At 43.4% G+C, this 16,267-nt stretch overlaps 1 protein-coding gene across 1 annotated transcript in view; it reads left to right on the top strand.

Moving 5' to 3' along the window:
- The window catches only part of efnb3b (ephrin-B3b), a 77,589-nt gene that overhangs the window by 52,024 nt on the left and 9,298 nt on the right, over window positions 1–16,267 (top strand). The window lies entirely within an intron of this gene.

Raw genomic sequence — 16,267 nt, 5'->3', positions numbered from 1 at the left:
TATATCAAGTGGGTGGTGGAAGGTGGAGCTGGTTTTCCACTTCTGTCTGTGTGTGTGTGTGTGTGTGTGTGTTACCCTTTTGTCCGCCTGTACCCACCCCCGGCTCCAGCTTTAGATCCAGGCCCTAACCACGGCTCCAGCCCTGCTAACCACTGGTTTAATTTATGCAATTAAGAAGCTAATTAGAGTAATTAATTCAGCCAGGGCCAAGGCCCAGCCTGGCCCCTATTCACAGCTTTGGAACTGCCATAATCCCCCTCCCTACACACACACACACACACTACACAAAGAATAACACACACTCAGACACCGCTATGCCCTCATTATGAGCGGGGTCTTTGTTGGCTGTGTGTGTGGTGCCAGAGAAGTCGGAGATGAAGAAAAGGGTGTAAATAAAGACAGAAAAAGTGAGGCAGTCAGTTGGGTATAATGAGTGAAAACAGTGAACTAATTCATTGGCACCTCCAGCCTTGCTCGGTTGCTCTCTTGGTGGCGCTGCGAGAGAGAAGAGGGCCCTGTTATGGCAAATAGCGTCTTACCTCATCTGTAGCAACCGCTCTGCTGTCATTGCCTCTGGAAGCCGGCCGGCTGGGAGGAAAGACAAGGTTTAATGGAGAAGGCCCCCGTCTGTTTTATTGGTTTAACCTTTATTTATCCTGTTTTGTCCCTTCGAAGATTTAAGAACTGTTTTTACAAGCCTGACCTTGCCAAGAAAGCACTATTACATTATTGCAGGTCCATTTCAAATTATTTGAAGCTTTAATTAAGAATAAAGTCCTTTTTTTTCTTTTATTTTACAATATAACAAGGCGAAAGGGGTAGTTTGTTAGTCTTTAGTGATTTGTGCGCACGCCATAAACCTTTTGATAGCTTGCATTTGGCTCAGCCCTCGTTGTACAGAAAGAAGAGAGTTAGTAATTTCAGGTTTGTTATTTTTGGAGTGTGATTAGGAAATGTATGATGAATGGAAGATTAGAGCAGAGTGACAGATTTACAGCACTTGGAGCATGCTGCTTTAAACGGATTACTGATAAAGTAATCGAAGAAGTTTTGGCGGCGGCACTCGGGAAGAAAAAGGTTGCTCAACCCACAAACATGACACTGAGTGACAAATTAGTCACAGTTTATTTAGGGCTGGTGCGTTATATGAGATGCTAACATGATTCTGCCTATTTGCTGGGATTTGTGCTACCTTTTTTCTATCACTGAGTACTTCTGTGAAACTGATATTTTTAGTTAAGTACCCCTCATTGAAGACATTGACGTTGAAGTGCACTCTTTTTGCTCCCCGGCTGTCGAGAGTACATCACACTTATATCAATCCTTGCAGCACCAAATCAGTTCTTGTTATGTGAGATTTTGACAGTCAGTTTGTGAGGGGAAAATGTCTCCCATCTGCCATGTTTTGGCAGCTTTATTTTTTATTTTGAACTAGGCCTTTTAAAAGAACTGCTAGCAGTCCTTGGAGGTAAGAGTAGTGGACTTGTGATCCTACGGGAGCTGGGCGTGTGAATGGCACGTTTAAATTATGAATTCGCCTGAGCTGTAGAACCTCATACTTGACCCTGTTCAAAGTTTCACTCAGGTGGCAAACTCTCTTTCTCTCCTCTGCATCTCCGTCTTGGTATCTATTTTTTGTCATTCTGCATGTCTGTCACTCTGTCTCCAGCTCTCTCTTTTTCTCTCTGCACGGCACACTCATTTAGTTGTTCTCTAATCCTCTTTCGGTTCCCCGCTGTAACTCGACGACAGCACGAAAAAGCGAGCAGTGAAGAGATACATGCATTCCTATTGCTATTCTATTGCAAATTTCACATGCAAAAGAGTCAAAAGATGAAATCAGAAAATGATGGTTTTGCTATAGGTTTCCAGATCAGTACATTATGTTTATGTTTAACCATCAAAACATGGTGGAAGAGAATATTATGTTTAAACACCCTAAGATACTAAATAACACGCTCTGGTCAAGTGCTTTTTAATATTTTTGACAAACAAAACAGCATCTGAATGAGATTGTGTAGAAATAGATAAAAGCATCCACCCTGTTGAAGTGCCCTTGGGCAAGACAGTGAGTATTTTTCATCAAAATAAAAGCACATTAGAGCAGACCCAGGTGCCAGACACAAATTCACGGACAGGCATGCCATTGTTTTTGGAGGGGGGGGGCACAAACTTCCAACTGAGCATTGAATGAATTCATACAGGTCTACACGTATAACAGATTTGATCTGGTATTGAAACAGGTAAGTCATGGACAACTAGCCTACCATTGCACAGAACCGGCTTATACAGAAAATAAAAAGAGGAGCGTTGGTATAATGTTATACCACTGGTATAACCACTGGTATAACAACATACCACTGGTATAACATTAGGCTCAATTACCTCCAAAGTGAACTTTGAATTCATACACGTCTAATGGTATTAACATGACACATTTCGTATTGAAACAGATAAAGCATGGACAACTATTGCACACAACCACCATAAGCATAGGCCTATACAGCGTATAAAAAGAGGGATAATTGCGTTAATCAGCGCCTAAATCACGGACAACATTGCGATACAAAATGAAAACGGGGAGAATAATGTAGGCCTCGGCAATCATTAAGCATCTTAATCACGAGTATTAACGTTACATCTTTATTACATTTTGGGTGTTTTTGAGGGTGTTTGTTTTACTGTCGATCAGCCTCGGTTCTAACATGGGGCTACAGGGAGCCAGCATAAAATACAAGCTCACTGTTAGTAGAACGGCAGGCGATGCTTTGCTGCAGAGTGAAATCTTCTCAAAAGGCTGTCCTTCCACTCCTCCCTGAATAGAACTTAATTAAATTGGCCTTTTGTCGATGAAGCATGCTGAGACGATGGTCTGTAAGAATGTTACAGTGTCGGCTGGCAGCACCGATGTGGTGGCTAATGCTAGCTTCGGCAGTGACAACCTCTTGTTCTTCAGAACTAACGTTACACCCTTTACTTTCGCCGTCTTTGTCACTTTCTTCCACCAACCTTGGTGGTCGTTGATTAACGTTAAGGAAACTCCGTATATCCACAGCCTAATTCTCTTTGGATCTTTAGTTTACATTAAGCTACCTATTCTCAACCAAATTTCCGATAGCTGCCGCACAATTTCCGTTTTAACTGCATCAGTTTTGGCAAACCAATCAAATCCATTTACAGTTATTTTAATAAAATTAAGAACAAACACCCATTTATTTTTATTCATGATTTATGTATATTCAAAATGATATATTTTTTTATTATAGTAGCCTATGGATAAAAAATGTTGGGAAAAGGTGGGATTGGTGACAAGCTCGTCAGTCATCAGTAAAAAAAGAAAAGAAAAAAGGCTTGTCCATCCAGGGCAGGCACAGCTGACTCTGGGGGCGGGCCCACCCATAACACCGGGACTGCATTAGAGAAGCATCATATTGTCATTCATGCATTTAGTGGATGCTTTTTTTGTCCTTTATGGAGACTTTGATTGGACACATGAATCAAACCTGTAACCTTATCTTTTAATGGTCCTTGAATTGATTGTGTTGCTTATTGTCAAGTTGGTTCAGAGTTTTTAAACAAGCACATACCCAGAGAATATTTGTGACATGTAGGAATGTTGTGCAGAACTTAAGCACAATTTACAGTTACAACACAGGTTTCTGTTACACACTTGTTTTTTATCTACCTTGACAGACTCTGTGTTGTGTACTTTACTTTGGCGGTGTGAGAATGATCTTATCAGGTTAATAAAGCTCGTTGAACTTGAAAGCTGAGGTGACAGAAAGAGAGAGACAGATATGTTTCGACTGTCAGATGAAATAAAGTCTACACCAAACAGACAAGAATGCAAACAAACCTTAGGACAGCAATGAGAGAAACCTTGTCCTAATGAGCGCTCATTAGGACTAGACACACACAAGACACACACAAGACACACACACACACACACACACACACACACACACACACACACACACACACATACACACACACACACACACACACACACACACAGACAAGTTTTTCCAGTCCCGCATCCACAAGACAGCCGTGGAAGATTTCACTTAAGCAAACGAGACCAGGAGATTACACGTTAAAACACACATTTTGGGGAGGAGGCGCAGACAGACAGGAACACATGCACTCACATGCATCAACCCCGAAGATGCACTCATGACGTGCAAATAGGATTTAAGACACACACATAAACACCCTTCAAAACTAAAGACATACAGTATGCAGAGTGCAAATACACCTACATTTCTGAAAAGCAGAGACAAGCATGAGCATGCATGTGCGCGCACACACACACACACACACACACACACACACACACACACACACACACACACACACACACACACACACACACACACAGGATAAAAAACAGACAGACTGCCATACATTTAAGTACATCACTTCTAGCAGGCTGCTTTAATCACAGAGGAGCTAAACAAACACAACTGTCATCACTCTCTTTCTCTCACTGTTGCACACGTACAGAAATGCACACTGACACACACATTCAGTATACATGCACACACACAAACAGTATATAATTGCCCTATGCTTTCTGCTGCCCATCATCTTCCCCTTCATATCTCACCCTTCTTCTTTCCACCTTCCCTCTCCAATCTCTCCCTGGAGCAGTACGCAGGCACAGATGTCGAGATGTATTATTTCGGCTGGCTGGCTCCCATGTTCTGTGTGTGTGTGTGTGTGTGTGTGTGTGTGTGTGTTTCTTCTGCTTTCCTCTTTAGAAAACAAGAATAATAGGGAGGGGGGGGGGGGGGGGCAGATGACAGGGGGCTGTACTGGTAAAGATTAGTCAAACATATCTGTCTTACGTATATAACATATATGCCCGTATAGGCTAAAGCATACATTACCAAATAGGAGCACACACACAAATGCACGACTCTGTATTCAATTATTACAGTCATGGTTCAAGGACATTTAAGGCAAGTATACACACACACACACACACACACACACACACACACACACTGGCCCATTGAATTGAATCTGTGTTGATCCATTAGAAGGACCTCCGTGCTCGTCAGGATTGTGTCTTGGCTGCTGCATTTAAACACTAAAACTGAGCCAGGTTTAAAGTGCTTCTGTGTGTGTGTGTGGTGTGTGTACACAGTGTCTACAGTCTATGACATAGCCACTGGTTAAAGAAAGGCATGCAATGAAAGAAGGAAGTTAAGGGAGAAAGAGAAGAGAGATTGTGAAGTGAATGATAATAGTAGTGTTAACATGTGTTGAGCTTTACAAATATCTTCTTTATACCATGAGAAGTAAGTAAAAAATTATGTTTTTGTTGTATTTGTAATTTGGGGGAATTGATTCTTTACAAACGACATGACAGAGACTGTGCCCTTTGCCATCAGTATACATGATTTAGCTCGCCCACACCAAATCAAACAAGAGTTGATTCTGTATCTGCCACTAAATTAAGATCTAAAATTTTTCCACGATTTGAGTGCAATCTATTTTCCTCTACTTGGCCAGCCAACAGCAGAGTGCAGCCAATAGTTTTAGCAGCCAAGCTTAATGATGTATAATAAAGATTAGATACAGACTTAAGTAAGGTTTTCCTTAATGGCAAATCCAATTGTTTCAAAGGTCTTTCCTATAGGTTCATTCACACGTAGCAGTGGGCAGGGCTTTAACACTTTATCACCATAGAGAGTATGACAGGAATACTTGTGTTTGTGTGTGTGTGTGTGTGTGTGTGTGTGTGTGTGTGTGTGTGTGTGTGTGTCGCAATAGAGGATGAGAGACCCAGGTATGCATGTTTATTAGACGGTGGACCTCAAAGCTGCACTCAGGCTCATTAAAATGTTTTATTGTGATGCCGTTTATGCACACGTTCTTCCTCGAGCGCATCATTTATCACGCACACACGCAAACAATCGCGCACACGTTCCAGCGGCTGGAGGTTTTTGTCCTTTCTGAGCTCTCATGGAGTTCATTAAAAGCCTTAATTAGACTGACAGTTATGTGTAATTACAGTCTTTAAGATGTACAGCTCCTCTGCAGGCCCACTCCTTCACTGCCTCCTTTCAAAAAGTCATTGTCTGAAGGGGGAAATCTCTCTGTGTTCATACGTGTTCATACGTGTGTGTGTGTGTGTGTGTGTGTGTGTGTGTGTGTGTGTGTGTGTTTTTAGGAGACCTAACATCCTGTAAGTTCTGGGGTCTTTGACATTTGCCGTTAATATCATCCAAAAAGGAGTGACAGTCATCTCGAGGGCATTTTCTCCAACAGCTCCTGCCTCCCATTGACTCTGTCTTTTCCCATCTTTCTCTCACATTTTCACCCTCACTCCTCCTCCTCCTTCACACCCTTCTGCTTCCCTTCTTCTTAATTTAGAAACCCCTCCCCTCTCCCTGCCGCCATCTTCCCACTTGCTTTCGCTTTCTTTCTCTCCTGCTACATGTCACAGATCGCTGTCACGTTCCTCCCTTCAGACCGTTGACCCACTTCCCTCTTTTTTTCTTTTCTTTTTTGCATAGTTCCTAGCTTCTTGTTTCACCAGATGTCCTTCAGTCGAGCAACTTCTCTCCCCTCCCTGTTTCCCAATTTCTATTTCACCAAAAAGAAGCATAACCCAGATATCAAACCCAAAAGCAAGAAATAGGCCCGGCATTATTCGACCGCCTGTCCTTCAGAGAGGTTTTATATAATCTCACAATTACTTGGCCTGTGATGTTTCAACATAATGGTGCTTTTTTAGGTTTTCTTTATATTTTGTGTGTGATTGATGTTATTACAAATAGAGATTAGCCAGTGTTGAATGGACATAATGCAGTAAGTGTTTTGAACTGCTTGAAAAGGAATAGATACATATCAGCCAATAAATGACTCCAACAATAACCATGAGGGTCAAACTGTATTCTCATCGCTCCTTAAACAGTATCATGCCAATTCTTCATCACTATCTCCATTGTCTAAAAGTCACCATCAGCTACAAAGTTGATTCAAAGTCACTTATTTTAAGTCGACTCTGACAGCTCAGTGTCCCAGAGGGAAGTTTTCTCTTCAGATACATACAGTGTTTCCTGAGTTGTTTTTCTCGTTGAAGGGTTTGAACCCCGTTGCAGAGCAGAACGCACGCAGCGAAGGGTCGCCTCTTCCGCGTCTTCGGCATGTTCGTGGCGAGGTGCCAATGCTGTAATCCTGCAATGACAGACAATGTCACAGTTAGGTTCTGCCTGAGAGGAAGCCACTACAAAGAGGGGGACAGCAGGAAGGCTGGAAACATAAAGGCAGTAATTGAAAGGAGAGACAGAGGGAAATGTTTGAGAGGAGGGAAAGCTACTGGAGGTGAGAGTGATTGCTGCAACAGACTGCTGCTTTTATTTTCTCCCCTCCTCCCCTGCGATGAAAGTATGACAAAGTGACAGGAGTTAGGTGAAGTTGTCGCCTGTTTTCCTCTTCGCTGCACAGAATTCATGCTTAAACTGAGACAGTAAATCAGGCTAATGTGAGACTGAGGGCTTTTGTTTAGTGATTGAGCACTCTCACAGGTGTGTGTGTGTGTGTGTGTGTGTGTGTGTGTGTGTGTGTGTGTGTGCGTGCGTGTGTGTGTGCGTGCATGTGCGCGTGTGCGTGCGTGGGAGGAAGAGAGGGTTTTGAGGACAACTTACTGGCCCAAAAACAAGACAACAGGATGAATGATGGGAGCAATAATGTAAGAGAGGGAGAAATCTCTTCAGTACTATTAGTCATGATATCCTGTTTCCTGTGTCGTGTCTCACCCCCCTCCCCCTGTTTTTGCAACAGGTGTGTGTGTGTGCGTGTGTGTGTGTGTGTGTGTGTGTGTGTGTGTGTGTGTGTGTGTGTGTGTGTGGCCACCCTGACGAAACACTTAGCTCCAGTCACCATGAGCCAAGCCCTGAGCTAGGGAGAACGAAGATACCAAGTATGGTGGAAATTCACTGTGACATGGCAAATATACATTCATCAACATCATCATTGTTAATCATAAGACTGTTCTTCAATCTTAATGTCAGGAGACCGCAAGTGTTTCACCGTAATTGGAAAAAGAAAGAGGAGTAGGAGGGGAACGAGGGAAGTGAGTGATGGACTTCACTGGTTTAACCCAGATCCAGGCAGCCGCGGGAGGAGTGGACAACCGGAGGTGTTTCGTTTTTATTCTGGGAGCAACTTGGGAATAAAAGAGGCTGGAAAAAAAGAAAAAAAAAGAAAACATGATAAAAGAGCAGGAGAGACAGCGAGAGGGAACGACAAGGCTAGAGCTGACCCATTTCTCCAGGCCTCCAATCTAGTAGCTGATATAATGCAGAACAGCTACCCACAAGCACACACAAACCCTAAGACGGACACATGCCACCAGACAAGGACACACAACACAACAGGCAGCCAGATTCCTTGCGATAGCTTCATGTGTTACTTCTCATTCTGTGCGACTGCAGCAGATCACCTCAGCTGGCACTGGAAAATCTCACATTCAGACATTCAAACGCGACCGTGAACTCCCAGGGCCGTTCAGCCTCCTCTTTTCTGCCCCGCCAGTGTTGGGCTGCGTTACGTAGCACCGAGCCGCATCTAAAAAGGCTCTGCATGCCTTTTTAAAAGCCTTTAGAAGAAGAAGAAAAAAATCTGTGCTGTAGAAGTCACTCAGGGATGCACTGATAACTATTCATTAAGTATTGATAAGTAGTCATTGAAGTATTCATTCAATATGCATGGGGGTCCACTCCGAGGTGCACTTGACAGGGATTGCAGGGATAGCAGTTTCTGGCAGGTTTGTGAAAGTTACAGATAGATACTCACCACACACACACACACACACACACACACACACACACACACACACACACACTCGAAAAGAATCTCCCGCAAGCCCCCAAACACACACAAACACACAGACAGACACACAGAATGCCCTCGCTGCCCCAGGAAGGAAACATTGACCCAGTTGTAGGGAACATTGGTCTTGACTGTCCTACATGGCTAGCACTTTACTGTCGTTACACAAGGCTCATCCACCCAGTCACTAGGCCTCTTTTTAATGGCTCCCTCTTTTCTTTTTCTTTTTCTTTTTTTTTCTCCCTCGCTTTGTGCCGGCCTTTCTTTTGGTCCATTATGTATGTCTATGCTCTGGCGATCACATTTATCCCCCAAGGATTATTTTCGGAATCGGGCAGTCAGACTTTTTATGTTTGCTCGTCCACGATTTGTTTCTCGTCTTTTAATTAACGTGAGAATGAATGGGAAGAAATCTGCCTCTGTGTTTTATGCCTACTGATGACTTCCAACACTCCTAGTCCTCCTTTTTTGTAACTCTCTGCTGTGCTGTGGCCCAGTTTGTGGTGTGTGTGTGTGTGTGTGTGTGTGTGTGTGTGTGTGTGTGTGTGTTTTGGTGCTGGAGGTTAATACGATGTGATTCTGAGTCGCCCACCCTCTAAGCGCACAGACATTGGAAGGAGAGACCGAGGGAGGGGAATGAGAGCGAGAGAGAGAGAGAGAGAGAGAGAGGAAATGTGTGTGTGTGTGTGTGTGGGGGGGGGGTGATTGTAATAGAACAGGATGGATGGAAAGCGAATAACTGCTGAGAATTAAAATGTCATCAGGAACAGAGGAGAGATGAACCGCACGCAAGCAAAGACACTGAGATCATTTTCCCCTGTGGATTGTGTGTGTGCTAGCTCCACTATCATAGGTCCAGGCTTTCGAGGTAATGGTGTCCACTGTGGAGGCATGTGTGAAATTGGGGGCTTGCATGATATTCTTTCTGTGTGTGTGTGTGTGTGTGTGTGTGTGTGTGTGTGTGTGTGTGTGTGTGTGTGTGTGTGTGTGTGTGTGTGTGTGTGTGTGTGTGTGTGTGTTTTATTTGGTCAGCATGTGACACATCATGTGAGTTCAACCTGTGACCATGACTTGGCTCCCAGTGTTGACCTGTCCAGGTCCCATCGCCTCTGCTTCTCTCTCACACAAACCTGGGCAAGAAACAAGGCTAAAAATGGCACACATCGCATTAGTAAGTTTATTTTTATACAAGGTTATAGTATACAAGTATAAATGTCATACTTAAATCACATTATTACAGACTACAAATTAAAATGAAGAGTTCCCATCAGGAATCAGCCAGTTTGGTTTCCAGAAGAAATGCAGCTTTAATTTGTTTGGGCACTTTTGGTGGTAAAATAATTAGATTGATCTGAATCTTTCAGTATTGTATGGGTCAGATTAAATGTTTTCTTGTGTGACTAAAAAGTCAATTTTTTAAACAGTAACCGTAGTCCAAGGTATCCTTAAGTGCCATATATTTGTGTTCTTTCCACATCCACAGTGGATGCTTTTTTTGTTGAACAAGCCAATGTTTCAACGATTTTTATCAGCACAAATCTTCTCCCGTTCTCGCATTACCTCATGTGACAAACATTATCATTCTTGTCCCATCTTCAAAACGCATACATGCCTTTATGACATCGCACAACCGAGGCGCCAAACATGCAGACGTCTTTTTTTTGTGCTGTCCTTGTTTGTAGCCGCTCCCATTTGTGGATCAAGTGCTACCACAACACAGTCAACAGTGGGCCTTTGTCTGCAACAATAGAAACCTGCACACTTTGCAAAAGAGAAGTTTGGAAAACCTCATGCTATGTTGGAAGTAATGTAGTGTGCTGTGTATTTGGAGGTGGAATGTGAAACTAATACTCGGCTGGTGTGTTTTTTTTCCGAGGGGGAGCTAAAATAAGGCCTGTTCTGTTTCAGTACACAACTTAATGCCTTTTCCCCTCCTCGCCGCCGCTGCGAGGTAATGGCTTCTGATAGCTTCGTTAATGCGTCATAGCCAGGTTATAAAAGCACCATAGGAGATTTATGAAGACGTTTTAGTTACAGGAAATTTCGATGCCGAGATCCAGTTTTTGGGGTTTTTTTGGGGTGCGGGGGGAAGCTAGGATGTGGAGAGAAGGAGAGGGAGAGAATGAATCCTTAAGCTTTGCCTCAAGAGAGAGAGGATCAGGTTATATGCTCTTCATCATCAAGATGACACACATGGTGCACACAGAGCCTCTGGAGAGCGAGGACTACAAATTTAAACAGGAAAGCAACTGTAAATCCCACCCCCAAGTACCCTCTGCACCCACACACACACACACACACACACACACACACACACACACACACACACCCAAGTGACAAACTTAGTTTCGTGGTTGTTTTTGGAGAATGTGGTCCAAAAGCCAAACAAGTGGAACTAAACAGGGGATTTTAAAAGCTGCTGCGAAGCAACACATTGGTTTTAGGTTGATTTGCACAGATGGGAACACTTTGCACACACACTGACACAAATGCACACAGAGACGTACACACTCAAACCACTCCAGCCTTAGCAGGCACTAGTGTACCCGGGGCAAAACAAAAACACCCACTTCCGTTAGTGTCTTTCAGGTTTCATTTGCATTTGTGATTATTGCGTTCGTTAGCCTGACAGACTGATGGCGCGGCTAACACGCCATCACACACCAGAGGCTAGCGGGGGTGCTGCTGTGCTCGTGGTACGTGAGACTGCACAGCAGGAGCATGCAAGCTTTGTTCCTCCCTGGCCCTTGTTTGCTTGTTTCTTCACTCAGTTTTGGTGTTTAATCTGCTCTTTTTCAGTTTTGCTCCCTGTAATCTAGCTGTCATCAGAAAAGATGTCCCCACTTCACGCTCGAGGCATGTGTGTGTAATTTGAGTGTGTGTGTGGTACAGTAGCGAACTTGGACTGTTGCAATAGCTCGGCCACACATACAGTATTTAAACACAACAGCAGGAGAGCTCCACCATAATCTCTCTTAACATGAAAAACCTACAGCTTCATTACTTTTCAAGTGACATTAATCTGCCTGGGGACCCTAGTTCTAACTTTTTGTTAGACTACCATTATTTAAAAAATCCCAAACCAGCTTAAGCCTGATACCTTGACTTGATGTGTGCACCCCTACCTCTAAAACCTACGCCCTTGAGCACATGGATTCTCAACAAGACAGGACCTGAGGATTAAGTGACAATGACCCAGTTATAGCCACTTATCTTTTCATTTGATACTGTCATTTATTGTGGATATTCTTAAACTATTTTTAACATTTGGGGCCCCTGCAGTTGCGGGGGCCCTGGGGTAGCTGCCCACTTTGACTGGTTGATAATACGGCCTTGGAGCAGTGCCCCAGAAATCCCTGTTTCCACTTCCTAAAACAACATATTGCACCAAAACCTGGAAAGTATACATGATGTTCCTCTGCAAATTTTTTTTATTTTAAACAGAAATACTTGAAATCAGGCAATAAAACAGCACTTCTTGTGACTTTTGAGCAAAGTGAAATGTGAGTCGTGTCCCAAAGTAGAAAGAAGGATGTGATGGAAATACCAAAATCAACATGTACACAAATTCACATCACTCACATAGGAGCAATTGTTTTGCTGCGGGAGGCCGGCTGTCACTCATCATGTGTGGATTCTCATAACCAGGGCTGCAAAACACACCACAGGAGGGGGAGGGATAGAGTGGGATGGCAAACATTAAGGCCTGGGCTGCTTCTTCATGTAAATGAAGTCGTTTTGCATAGTCCACTGCAGCAGCTGACAGTCAATATAGAGCTGAACGCATGTCCAACAGTAGAGTTTAAGTCCCTGAATGAATGAAAGATGCGAGCTATGATTCCAGTTAGGGCGGCATATGAGGAAAATATGCGATAACGATATTACTTGCGATAAATAAACAAATACGCAGCGCAAACCGATGGACCGATTCCACCTGGTGGAAAATAGTGTACCGAGTTCTGTCTTTCTGCTGCTTCCAGTATTCTGCTAAAATACAACAAATTGCTTGTTGAATTTAAAACAAATGAAAGGAAATCATTCCCAACATTGTTATTGAACAAATTGAACATTGAATTGAATATAATAGGCACCACACACAAAAAGAAATGACAGTTTTAAATTACATTTTAAAGTGCAGTTTTTGAGTGATATTTTCTTTCAACCGACACGAAAAAGCTCTTTCGCGATATGTCGCAGCATTTCGCCATGTGTTTCTTGCGCAAGTTGGTCACGATGACGATAAAAAAAACCAAAAAACCCAATATATTATGCAGCTCCAATTCCAGGGGAGTCGTCTTCCACTTTAACGTAACTGTGGGCCAACTTCAGCAGCGAGGATGGAGGCAGAGAAGAGGTTTGGCCCGGCACTGACCTTGGTAATAACAAGAGAGGCACAGAGAAAGACTCCCATCCAATCTGTGATCGTTTCTATGGACTGGGTACACACACCCCCCCCCGGCCGGCCTGGCTGCCTGCCTCCTTGTGAGCAGAGCCTCAGCACTGTGCAGTCTGATTGAGGTTGACTGCGGTATTATTTCATTAATTAAGTTTTTCCACTTCCTCCGCCTCTCCCTCCTGTCTTCCTGTCGATCGAGGGTGGCGGAGCGACGCCCTTCCTCTAGTCCGTCCTCTGGCGCTTCACATCCCCTCCATCACTGCTGATCATTGTCTCAATTACTCATCCCTTCTCTCCCTCCCCTGTCTCCCTCTTTCTCTCTCTCTCACTGTCTTCCTCCTTTCTCCTCTTATCTCATCCCAAATATTTCTATACACTCCTCCCCACTCTTTTTTCTCTCTCTCTCGCTGTCCTCCCAAAGTGAGGTGAGAAAGAGTTGAGGCACGCCATTCTTATCTCTGTCTCTCATCAGGGTTTCACAGATGTTCTGTGATTATTTCTACCTTGATTTGGTGATATCTAATTCCCCCCCCCTCAAGTGCAAGGAAATATTCCGCATTTCCAGTGTTTAGCAACCAAGATTGCGTGGGGACATTTCTGATCCAAGGACAAAGCAGCTGTGAGCTCTTTGTTCACTTTGTTTCTGTGAAATAGAGATTCACAGAAATAGTAGCACCTGTAACATGGCTAATGGATTTGAGAGGATTTGTCGTGATACAGTTCACTGTTTTAACTGAAATTGCCCCCTGGGATATTTGCGACCTGTTGATTATGATGTTAAAAAAAATAACTTGCATTTGCAAAATCACATATATGGAGGCTCTCCTGGGTCAATTTGGCTCCCTCTTCTTTGTATCCATTACTGCTCCACTCTCCCATAATGGAGACATTAGTCTTTTACCTCTCTGCCATCTATCATGTCATTTAAACTCTTTCCTTACTTTCTGTTTTTAACTCTTCTACTTTCTCTCTGTTCTACCACTTTCCCCCTCTTTCTATGAGTCTTATCTCCTTCCCTGCTCCTCCTCCTCCTCCCTGTGTCCACTGGGGTCATCTCCAAAGTCTCCTGTCCCCATCATATCACCAACAGCTTGTCACAGGCAATCAGTCTCCCTGCCTCGCTTCCCTGCACGGCCTCATCCTCCTCTCCTCGCCCTTCCTCACCTCCCTCGTCTCCCGTCACCTTCTTGTCCTCCTGCGTGTGTCAGGAGTTATTACACTCAGAAATCTCTCTCTCAGACCAGTTGAGGGTATTTAGTCCACCCTCCACCCATTCCTCCAATTAGAGCTGCTACACTCTCGCCCATCTTCATCACATTCTGCACTGTCCTGGCATGCATTGGCAGGATTTCTTGCTTTAAGAGAATAAAGATAGATGATACATTTTAAATCATTCATCTAATAATTTTGTCATTTGGTTTTCATGCACTATGCCTATGGACAAAATTATGTAATTAAGGATGTTTAGTAACATGCATGTGAATTAGTGCATTTTCTCACAATTGAAATACATATTTGTATCCACTTATAATGGAGACAGTCCCACAGAGATATAGAATTTTATATTAGATTCAGTCATGGTCAAAATGTACATGGAAATCTTCAAAAAGGTGTAGATGCAAAAACAATACAGAAAAGTAAATAAAGTTCAATTACATAAATAAGCCCTAATTAAACTAGAGCTGTACGTTGTTCTGGCACACAACTTATTTCCATTTATTTGAATTTCATTGAAATAAATACATGTTGCTCCTACGTTAGTGCAACAGGATATACACAGGTCTTAGACAGACACACATAGCCTACTATGATTCAAAAAAATTCTGGTAAGACAGCAGATAGAAAAAACTTGAGGAACATGCAAACTTTTTCACAGAGCTTTATTTAAACCTTCATCCATTTTGCCTCCTGGCTTTTCCACCAGACTGCAGTTCGCCATGACCCCCGCCTGTTTCTCTCCTCCTCCTCTCACTTTCACACTCGCACATCCTGCACAGAGAGAGGGAGAGCGAGTGGCGGAGGTGTTAGAAGTAAAGCTGCCTCTTTTTCACACCCCTCTCTCTCTCTCTCTCTCTCTCTCTCTCTCTCTCTCTCTCTCTCCCAAGCCATCCGCCATCCCTCCGTCTCTGCCACACTTCAGACAGGCTAATCTGTAGCCTGAAGCAAAGTGGCGAAGGGATGGGGTAGGGTATGGGATGGGGTATTTTTTTTATATTTCTTTAAGGAGACAAGGTGAGGGTTAGCCCCAGGGGGGCTCAACAAGGAAAATAAGAATAGGCGGCTGGTGTGTGCAGGGGTGTTGTGCGGGTTGGTGGAAGGAAGGATGTGTTGCTGTCTTTTTTACGAGCCACTGTAGCTATACATCAACGTTCATTGTGATCCAAAGGCTGTGTGATGATTACAACATTTGTGTACAAATGAGGGATTGCAGCTGCAGAGGTGTGATTCTCATCACTACACTCCTCGCCTCCTCTTTCTGTCCTCCTTTCTTTTGTCTGTCTCTGCATCTTCATATCTCTATCCCTCCACTTTTACTGTTTGAGCCCTCCATTCTGTGTGTTCCTTCCTCCTCCTCCTCCTCCTTCTTCTCCTCTTCCTCCTCTGGCCGTTGTGACCCGCAGACCAGTGATCTTTAATGCACTCGCTGACATGCTTTATGTAAGAAGAAGTGTTGGAGTGTTACAGCGATTCATGCGCACACACCCGGTTGCCTGTGCACTTACCATAGTCAGCACTGCTTGACCTCATCTGGCTTCCTTCCTAGCTTCACTTGTTTGATTCCAGTTCAGTTTAGAAGAAGGCTGATTAAAATGTGACCCTGTATCCCTACTGGTCTGATTAAATTTTTTTTCCTTCAGTGTAAAAAGCACTTTTAAAGCTTAAAAATGCATATTAACTCCCTCATTGCCTGTATCAACACATCAGTCCCTCAATTTTTAATGGAAAAAAATTCTCTGTAATTTGCTTAATTAAAACATAAGCAGTGATAGCAATGGGGTATAAAACATTGGAGCTCTAATTCAACAC

The sequence above is a fragment of the Sander vitreus genome, chromosome 19, assembly GCF_031162955.1.
Source record: "Sander vitreus isolate 19-12246 chromosome 19, sanVit1, whole genome shotgun sequence".
In the NCBI taxonomy this organism is placed as follows: Eukaryota; Metazoa; Chordata; class Actinopteri; order Perciformes; family Percidae; genus Sander; species Sander vitreus.
The sequence above is the reverse complement of the archived record's forward strand: the minus strand, read 5'-3'. Positions and strand labels throughout refer to the sequence as shown.